A 10,721-nucleotide genomic window follows, 5' to 3' on the forward strand; every position below is an offset into this window, starting at 1 on the left:
TGGCAAACAAATTCCCAGCAGCCAAACTTCGTAACTTAAGAAACAAAATTAGGCAAATTGCATCAGTTGTCAACATAGAGACAAATAAATGAGTGTGGAGAAGAATCCTCTGCTTAGTAGGAAGAAAAAAAATAAAAACATTGAAGTGAACTTGAAAACAAATTTTTTTTATATCCCTATTGGAATCATGGCTTTTGGGTGTTTCAAGAAAGCTAAAATTTCCTCAAGCCAGCAAATCAACCTTTTAGAAGGGTATCTGGGGCCTGAAAGAAGAGATATTCAACAGTGTTTATGGGATGGTGACATTGGGCTTGGCCCTGCTGGTCACTGAAAATAAAAAGGTGAAGAAGATATAGCCCTGTCCTTGCAGAGATCAGGCTAAGGGTGGAGGTTGGGGACAGACAAGTGAGTGGACAATTCTATATGCTATGATTCAGGCTATGACAGAGCTGAGAACAGGAGCTGTTGGAACAGGGGAGAGAAAATCCCCTAGAGGAATCAAATTTTGAGATAAGGCTTGAAGGATAAGCCAGCAAAATGCAGGAGACTAGTGCAGTCAAAACTACAGAGCCCTAGGATGTGGGGAGCGTCTGGGGCAGGAGGAGAAGAGGCCGGAGAGGTCCTTTATAACTCGACTGCATATTAGACTTTGGAGCTCGGATGTTGTCCTGGGGTGACAATGTTAGATGATGCCTCTGGGGGGCCATTTGAGAATGTACTGGAGAGAACAGACTAGAAGAAGGTTTCTCTAATAGTTCAGGTGGAATTGAAGCAGTCCCAAGTAGGGCAGTGCAGTATAGGAAAGAAGAGGACGAACTCAATCATGTAAGGAATTCTATTATTTGCAGAATTTTTATGTTAAGGTGATATAATGAAAGGACCTGGCACAAAGCAGATGCTTACTGTGTGGACGAGAGCTGAGTATACAGCAGGAGTGTATTGCACATACTGTTAGAAATTTGTATATAAATGCACCCTCACATATACCAGCTATGTAATTTTTATGATAAACATATATACCTGAAAATTTTATGTTAAAATATTTACTTTCATTACAGAAAGTGAATGCGAATTATGGCAATTTGGAAGCGTCTAATGTTCTGTACGTTAAGATGACAAAATGTTCTTTCCAAATATTCATATTTAGTAACAAAGTTTTCTACTTGATTGCTTATTATTTTATTGTACTATTACAGATGTTGTGTTTGATTTTAGAGTGGAATTCGCTGTTCCATATCATTAAGTAAATTCTCAGAGATATAATTTATTTCACTCCTCAGAGAATAGAAGGAATTCAGTAGCTTTGAAGCATGTGCCTATCTTCCAGGGAGTTAGAAAAACACAAAACACCTTATTGAATTTTTTTCCATGAATAAAGACAGGTTTCTTTTGTTGGGGAAAGATAATGTTGAAGATGGGATGTATTTGTTGTGTGCTGGAGATGAGCTGTGGTAGCTTATGACTACTTATCCTTCAGAGCTAGAGAGAGCCCATGGCTGTCTGCCTACCCTAGCTAAATTAGATCCCCCATTCAGTCCTCCTCATGGCACCCTGTTCTCATCCTTCACAGTAATCTTCACAGTTGTGAATTACATTATTTGGGCAGATTATCTATGCCTGCAAATTCTTTCTTCCTCCTTCCATCAGGAAGAGGTGGGATCTGTGAATCTGGTCGGATTCTTTGACTGCTAGACCAATAGGACATGGCAGAAATAACTATGTGAGAGTTTCCAGGCTCAGACCTTAATAAACTGGTAGCTCCTGCTTCCTGCCTCTTGGCGTGCTTTCTGGGAGCTTGAGCTGTGAAGGAAGAAGCCTGATTACCCTGACATTGCCATGCCAGAGAGTGCCCATGGAGGCACTTGGTCAACAGTCCTACCTTAGCCCAGTCTTCCAGCCATCCCTACCAAGGCATATGACATGTTAGTGAACTACTTTGGACCCTTCAGAAAGCACCATCTCTTCCCATTGAACACTGTCACGTCACTTCCATTGATACCATGTGGAACAGAACTCCTAGCTGAACCCTGCCTGAATTCCTGACCCTCAGGATTGTGAGATATAACACAGTGGTAGATGCTTTGAGCCATTATGTTTTGGAGTGGTTTGTTACACAGTAATAGACAACTGGAACAATGCATATTCATGCTTATTTATTAATATCTCTTTTCTCCTTTAGACTGTAAGCACTATGAAGACAACAGGGATCATGCCTCATTTGTTCACACTGTGTGCTCAAACACTTAGCCCAGTCTTGGCACACATTAGCAACTTAATAAATATTTAATTGAAGAAGGAATAAAAGTTCCATGACAGAAGTTGGGCGGAGTAGAGTTAGCCTAAAACATAGGTGTGGATCCACTGCTCTGACTCCTGAATTCTTTGTGGACTCCCTTCTTTAACCCATAGTTTTCCTCCAATGTGCATCTGTGTCCTGATATTAAAACTCTTCTGCTTGTTTGCATGCAATGCATTTTGAGGCTAAGGATGCTATTTGTCTTAAGTTAGAGATACATATTTTTTCCTAGAACCCATCTTGTGCCCAATCTTCTCTGAGAGGTGATGGCAAAAGGGTGAGTATTATCTGGATCTGAAATGAATTAAGAAGCAGAGTCAATCTATCTATCTATCCATCTATCTATCTATCTATCTATCTATCTATCTATCTATCTATCTATCCATCCATCCATCCATTCTATCCTATCCATAGAGTATAATTTTGGCTGTGATGTGAAACTTGAAAAATAATCCCTGGGTATTAGCATTTGATACCACACTGTACACAATGAAACAGGTATGTTTATAGTAGGAAAGGTGGCTTCTTTCCTGACTTGCTTTGCTAGCCAAGCTTCTGCTTTCTTAGTGTCCACAAAACACAACTGTTAGGAAGGCTTTCATTAAAAAGTAGAATGCTGTCACTGGGTCCTTTGTCTTTTCAATACACAATTCTGAATCTGTCCCAGTAATTCTAATTATTATTATTTTGTTTGGTTGCTATTCCACCCTCCACACCACAGCATATGGTAAACATTTGGTGACTCCTGACCTCTTTATTAACTTCTCTGAGAATCTTTTCCATTACCTAGGAGATAGGTCTTTTAGAAAGGAGCCAAGCTGATGTGACTGCTGAGGTGGTTTTAATAATAGTATTTTGTTTTCTTCAGAGCAGCTCTTTATCATGAATTAAAAAACTGCCATCACGACTTTTTAGCAGGCTCTGTTTTAAATGGGCTGTCCTGTCTGAATGCTCATCATTAATATTACCCCTTGGCTGGGAGGTGGGTGTGTATCAAGGCAATGGGATGATGGACTCGATGCTTACTTTCTCACAACTGGGCCATTTTACATTAGATAAACTGGAGTCCTAAAAGCCCTCTTGCTTCATTTATATAGATATTTTTCCTGATGGGGATTTTGAAGAATTTAATGGCAGTATAGTCAGAGATAATGCAAAAAGTAGTACCCGGTAATAATTTATTAATGTGATTAGTACAATGGAAGACTCAGGGAGCAATTCCATTTAGGGGGGTCCATTGGGTATAGGTGTGTAAGTGGGTAGGGGAAGGGGTACTCATGTTGTCAGTGATCATGTTAAAAGCTGTGTTGCACCAAGGGAGTCTTAAAATTTCACTCATGATTGAAATAATCGAGAAAAGTTGGTGTGTTAGTCAGGATTCATTTGGTTGCAAATGACAACACAACTCAGACTATCTTAAAAGAGGTAAAATTTATTGACATATATAATTGAAAAGTCTCGGTCTTCAGACATGGTTGAATCCAGGTGCTAAATAATGTTGCTCTGTTGGATTCATTCTAAGGAAGGCTTTTTTGAAGTAGTGGCAAAGATGGCCTCTACCAACTCAAGGCTTTTATAGTCCTTACAACTGACAATGCCTGAGAACACAGAGCAGATTCTTTTCTAAAAGCTCTAGCAAAAATCCTGGGGTTGATTCTCCTTGGCCTTGTTTAGGTCATATAATTATCCCTGAATTGTGGCCAGAAGGAGGATGTGTTCTAATTACCCAGGTCTGGGCCATGTGCTTATCCTTAGAACTGGGAAGCAAAGCCAACCTCGGTTGAGTCATGTTGACTAGAAATGGTGATGAGGTGGTTTCTCAGAGGACAGCCTCAAGACATATTCCATTACAATCGCTTATTAGTCTTCTTGGATCCTAGAAGCAAAGAGTGAGATGCTTCCTGAACTGATATTCAGGTGGGAGACCTGAGTCTAGACGCATTCTGTTGTTCACTCACTAAATGATTGTGTGCTAGTCACTTTCCCTCATGGAGTCTCAGATTCCTCATTTGTAAGAGTTTGGACCACGTGATTCTGCGGACCCCATCCAGCTCAAAGATTCTACAGTCTTTGCCCTAGCTGGGAGGATTATTATAACATCCAGAGAGATGAAGCACAGTAATGTGCTGCACAAACACAAGGGGTTTCTGATTCTAAGGGCAATGGCAATGATGACGATTCTGGTCCTGCGCTCTATGAGAAACAGCCCTCAGTCTGCTGCTCTCAGAGACGCTGCTTCAGAGCTCTTCCCCTCACTGCCTCCCCCACCCCCACCCAGCTCAACAGCGATGCTGGTGAGAGACTTCCTGGCTGCTCTAAGGTCACTGGGACAAATGGGAATGTTGGCCCATTGCCTGAAAGTGAGTTTGGCTAACAAGTTCCTTGCCCAAGAAATGGAAAGACAAAACCTGCTGGGATAGCCAAGGGGAAAGAGAAGAGTGAGTGACCTCTTTAGAAAGAACTGCAGCCTTGGAAATCTGACTAATGCCTGCAGAGGGTACGTGATGATAACTCACAGCGGCCACTTGGATTTAATTATAGCAACATTTGCAGACAATAAGTGGGTCTTGAGTGAAGCTGGCCTGATGATATGGCAGTGACAAAGGCTAATCTGGATTTCTGGCCAAAACGATGGATGAGAAATGACTGGGGAACGTTTCCTCTATCAGATATATGTATGTATGTATTTTGCTATCACCATGGTCAAATATTTATTAAGGTTCCAGTGGTGAAGATGGGAGTGTTCTGAATTGTAGAAAGAGAAGTGAGCTTGGAGTCTGGAAACCAGGGTTCCCTTCTGGAGTTTCCACTTATTCACTGAGAGTCTCATTTTCATCATTTGTAAAATGAAGAACTTTGTTCTTCGCAGTCTTGAAAATTAGTAATTTTGAGACTAGTGGTTTGCTAAGGTATATGCTATTATTTTTTTACATCCTATGCTTTTTTAGTTCCATGGCTTACATATTAAAAAAAGATAAAGTTCCTGACTTCTGGCTACTCTCAATAAAAAGTACTCATTAGAATAGTAGAAAATTCAAGAATTCTCAATAGTAAGCATCAGTAGGATTCTAGCAAGAAAAAATGTGGTCTGAACAGCAAAGTCAAACATTTTTCCAACTGGCTGCTGTTTATTGAGTGTCTGCTATTTATCAGCCTTGTGCTTTGTGCTTTACATACACGTCAACACTTCGTGGTAGATTTTACTAAACCCATTTTAAAGGTTAGGATACTGAAGGTCAGATAGTTTAAGTAACTTACTCAAAGAAAATAGAAAGTACGTTAATAAACCTCTAGTCTCAAAATTAGTAATTTTCAAGACTGCAAACAACAAAGCTCTCATTTTGCAAATGATGAAAATGAGATGCAGTGCATCAGTGGAAATCCCAGAAGTGAACCCAGGTTCCCCAGCCCCAAGCTCAGTAAGTAACCTAATAGGGTATGGAGCTGAGACTCATGTCCCTCTGAGTCCAAGGGCTGTCCTCTTAGCACTATGTATGCCTCTGTTCTGTTTCTTTCTCCTGTCTCTCCTCCCTGGGTCTTGTTAAATGCAGACAGCTTCAGAGTTTCTGGTCCAAGGAACCGTCCTTTAGCAGTAGGTTTCTGCCTCATATCTGATGTGTCTGAAATCCAAGCTTTGTGAATTGTGAAGGCAGTGCTTGTCTGCAGTTGCACAGAAGTATGGAAAAGTCTGGGGAATGGGAACCCCAGAGGATGCTGAGGGTTATGGTTAGCTCCTTGCACTCAGCTACCACTGGAAGCTTATTGGTTGGTGGTGATTGTTTTTCACCTCCTTCAAGGGAACTACACTTTTCATGAGAATAAGTTTCTTTGATTTGCTCCTATACGTGATAGAGTCATGGATTTCAAGACAATGTCCTAAAAAGATTCTGATTCTATTTCATATCTATGTAGTGATCACAATGCTCAAATGATTATTCTCTTTTGGCTGAATTGTTATTTTTCAGTCCTGTGAATGTTCTTAGCCACTGTATCAGTTGACTTTTGCTGCTTACAAACCTTACCAAAATACAGTGATTTAAAACAACAAACATGTTTAGATGATGATTCTCTAGGTCATCAGTTAGGGCTAGCCTCAGCTGAATGGTTCTTCTGGTCTTGGATGGCCTCAATCTTGCATCAACTTCCAGTTAGCTAGGTGGCTATGCTTTAGGGGGTTAGTTGGGGAGATGGGGGCAACTGGGTCACATATCTTTCATTATCCAGTGGGATAACCTGGGTTGTTCACTTGATTGTTGAATGGGATTCTGAGACAGAGAGGGGGAACTTCTTGAGTTCTCTTGAGTCTCAGAACTGTCATAAGATTGTTTCTGCTACATTCTACTTACTTAACAAGTAACAAAACCTACCCAGATTCAAGGGGTAGGGAAATAACTTCCACCTTTTGATGGGATTTGCTTCAAAGCCACATTGCAAAGGACCATTCATACAGGGAAGAAACCATTGTGTCATTGTTTGTGAACAGTCTACCATAGCCATTCCTATTTGCACTGAGCTGATCACGGCCACATCAATTGTCACAGTTGCTATGGGATCATAGCACCCTGCAGAATGAAAACAGGGCAGTCTTCAGTGAATAAATGGAGCTTTGATTGCAGATTTTTGTTCTTTCTCATTTTAGAACAAATTTGGGGTGGCTTTTAGAGTTACATGTAACAAGGTAAAAGAGAAAATGGAAGGTATAGGGAAAATCAAAGTAGTGGAAAAGATGAAGCCAGGAGCATAGTTAGTATAAGAATGCTCAGAAGTCCTGTATAGTTGCTAGAGTTTGGCACGTTTGTATCTGGGCCCCTGGTAGCCAAGGTATAGAGGAGAACATGATCAATTGTGTGAACCATGGTGCCCATAAGAGAGAAAGAAGCTAGCATCTGATGTTGGGTATGATAAGTCAAAATTGGTATGAGCATGGCTTAGGGAGGGAACTTTCTTTGTGCCTATGGGAAAACTAGTGGGGTAAAAAAGACTTAGCAAAATTTGAAAAGAGGCTGAGTAAGGGTAATCCAAGTCCATGGGTATATATTGAGTATATTTGATGATAACTAAAGCTAGCAGTCACATTGTATAGGTTACAGGTGCTTTATAGAGTATGAAGTACTTGTGCATCATCATCTATTTGTTGCCTCTAACCATGGTGTGAGATGAGTAGGGGAGATATGATAATGTGACTCTTTGTTAACAGACAGAGAAACTCAGAGAGGTCAAGTGACTTGTTCAAGGTCATATAGCAATAAGGTGTGTCTTCTGATTCCATCTCAGTGTGCTGTGTGGGAAATATTGGGTGGGATGCTTTGGCAGATACAGAGGAATTCTGTGGTATCAAGAAACTAGGAACTCTCAGGGAGAAAGGATTTAATAATGGTAACAATAATGATAAAGATAATTTTTCTTTTGCCTTCTTTTTTGAATGTATATTTATTTTGACCTTTGTAAAGTCTTTTTGAGCTATTATCCCCATTTTAGAGATGGGAAAGAGAGTCTCAAAGAGCATAAATAACTTGACCATGGTCTCCCAGATGGTAGTAGCAATGTTGGTTTGCAACTCAAAGTGTCTCTCTCTTATATCAAATTCTAGGACTTTCTACTAGTTGATGCTGGCTCAGACTCAGGTAGACCTGATATTAGTAGGGGACATTGTAAGATAGTATGTAACAATATACAAATAGAGCCTTAAGAAATCAGAAGAAGCAGAGACAAGCAGAGGCCAAATTAGTAGGGGAGAATTAACAGAGGGACACAGAATTAGCTGCAACCTGAAGGGCTGGCAAAGATGTGAATGGGAAGTGAAAGCTAAAGAGCCAGGCTAGGCAGGAGGATGGTACAAGGATAGGGACAGAGGCAGAAATGAGTGAGGCATGTTTAGAGCAATGGTGAAAAAAATTAGTATGATTATATTGAACAGTTATTTTAAAAAATTTAATACAGGGCCAGCCCTGGTGCCCTAGTGGTTAAGTTCAGCACACTCTGCTTCAGCAGCCCAGGTTTGGTTCCCAGGCAGGACCTACACCACTCGTCTGTCAGTGGCCATGCTGTGGTGATGGCTCACACACACAAGGAGGAAGATTGACAGTAGATGTTAGCTCAGGGCGAATCTTCCTCAGCAAATAAATAAATAACTAAATAACTAACTAACTAACTAAATAAATAAAATAATACAACATCAATTTAACAAAGATTTACTAAGTGCAAAAGGTGAAAACAAAGATTGATTAGATATGACTTGGTTCTCAAGAAACTCAATAGACAAAACATAAACAATTATAAGGAAAGTAGGGGAATCTGAGGTTAGGGCAGTACTGGTTGACCTGATATTGGGAGAATTGTCAGGATGAGAATCTGGGGATAGAGAAAGAAAAAAAAGAAAAAAAAATCAATGATTTAACAATACAATGATTCCATGAGCCAGTTCACAGATGTAAAGAGGAAAAAGTCCTAATGTCAACTATTAAATAGAAACTCTGGTAGAAAGACCCTTGGCCTCTGTGTCATCGAGAGGGTTTAAGTCCAGATCCCTGGACCGATGTGTGGCAGAGAGTTCAAGCATCCTGAATGCAGGAGATGGCAGCAGATTACCTTGGCACCGTCATGAGCCTTGAGTCATGAGTCATCATCAGAATGCAATATACATTTATTGTAAGAAATTTTAAAAATATAGGAAAGAATTTAAAAAGATAATATACTACCTAGATGGAAACTCTGTGAACTTTTTAAAGACCTTCCTCCAGACTTTTCTCCTACTCATGTGTCTTCTATGGCTATATTCATCCAATTCCTCTTACATGTGAATCAGAGAGAGAATTCAATCCATGCCCTCATGTCTGATAATTTTTTAGGAGTCTGAGAAATGGAATCACTTGGTTGTATAGAGTTTTGTTACATTATGGAAATTATTTCTAGGTAAGATGTAGCAATTTTCACTGTCACAATATGAGAATGCCCATTTTAATGCACCTTTGTAGCTCTTGAGTGTAATCCTTAAAAACAAATCTGTTATTCTAAACGCATAAACCCAGTATGTCATTCATCAGGCAAATCCCAGTAGAAGGACACTTTACAAAATACCTGGCCATACTCCTCAAAACTGGCAAAGTCATCAAAAACAAGGAAAGCCTGAGAAACTGTCATAGCCAAGAATCGCCTAAGGAGACACGATGACTAAATGTGATGTGGTGTCCTGGATGGGATCCTAGAACAGAAAAAGGATGTTAGGTAAAACTGAAAAAATCTGAATAAAGTAGGAGCTTTAGTTAATAATAATGTGTTAACATTAGTTAAGCAATTGTATCAAATTTGTCATACCAAAGGTATGCGGCGTATCTTCATAATTTTTCTGTAAATCTAAAGCTGTTCTAAAATCGGGTTGTTAAAAAGTAAAAAATAAATAAAGGACATACAAACACAAGTGCAACAAATAAGGTAATAAATACATTTTCAAAATTTGCTAAAATTACTGATCTATAAACATGAGTCATTATGGTCCCCAAGATTTTCTTGAAGTAAGCAGAGATCACAGGTGAAGTTGCTGAAGAGGCTCATATATTAATAGATATGATATATTATATAGGATTGAAGTGTAATTCTTCAGAGCATAGAGACTGGAATCAGAATGCTTCGGTTTAAACCCTGACTCTGCTGTTGACCAGCGGAATGTTCTTGGGTTAGTTATCTCATGACTCTGTGCCTTAGTTTTTCAGTCTGTAAACTGGTGATAAAAATAGACTTCAGAAAACTGCTCCGAGAATGATGTGTTAGTATTTGCATAGCACTTAGAACTATACCAGGCATTTAGTGCTATAAAAGTATTTGTTAATAAATGAAAAATGAGAAAAAATAAAAAAATAAATTAACTTATTGGATAAAAATGTACTGAGCACCTTGGTATGCCAGGTAATGGGTAAGTGCTGAGGACACAGTTGCAAAAAGATAGACAATGCCCTCAAGAAGTTTACTGTTTAGTAGGCAGAGATAGATGATAAACAAACAAATAAACAAGTACTCATAGACTGCAATAAGTACTAGGTAGGAACTAACAAGACCAATTGGTGATTAAAATAAAAAAGACGTTTGGGGGCTGGCTCTGTGGAGTAGTGGTTAAGTCTGGTCACTCTGCTTTGGCAGCCCAGGTTCGCAGGTTTGGATTCCAGGTAAGGACCTACTCCACTCATCAGCCATGTTGTGGTGGTGACCCACATATAAAATAGAGGAAGATTGGCCACAGATGTTAGCACAGAGAGAATCTTCCTCACCTAAAAAAAACACCCGTGTCCATCTTCCTGGACTTTATATGTGGGACGCCTGCCATGGCATGGCTTGTCAAGCAGGGCATAGATCCACACTGGGGATCTGAACCGGTGAACCCTGGGCTGAAGCGGAATGTGTGAACCTAACTGCTTCACCACAAGGCTGGCCT

This window comes from Equus przewalskii, chromosome 26, assembly GCF_037783145.1.
Source record: "Equus przewalskii isolate Varuska chromosome 26, EquPr2, whole genome shotgun sequence".
Classification (NCBI taxonomy): Eukaryota; Metazoa; Chordata; class Mammalia; order Perissodactyla; family Equidae; genus Equus; species Equus przewalskii.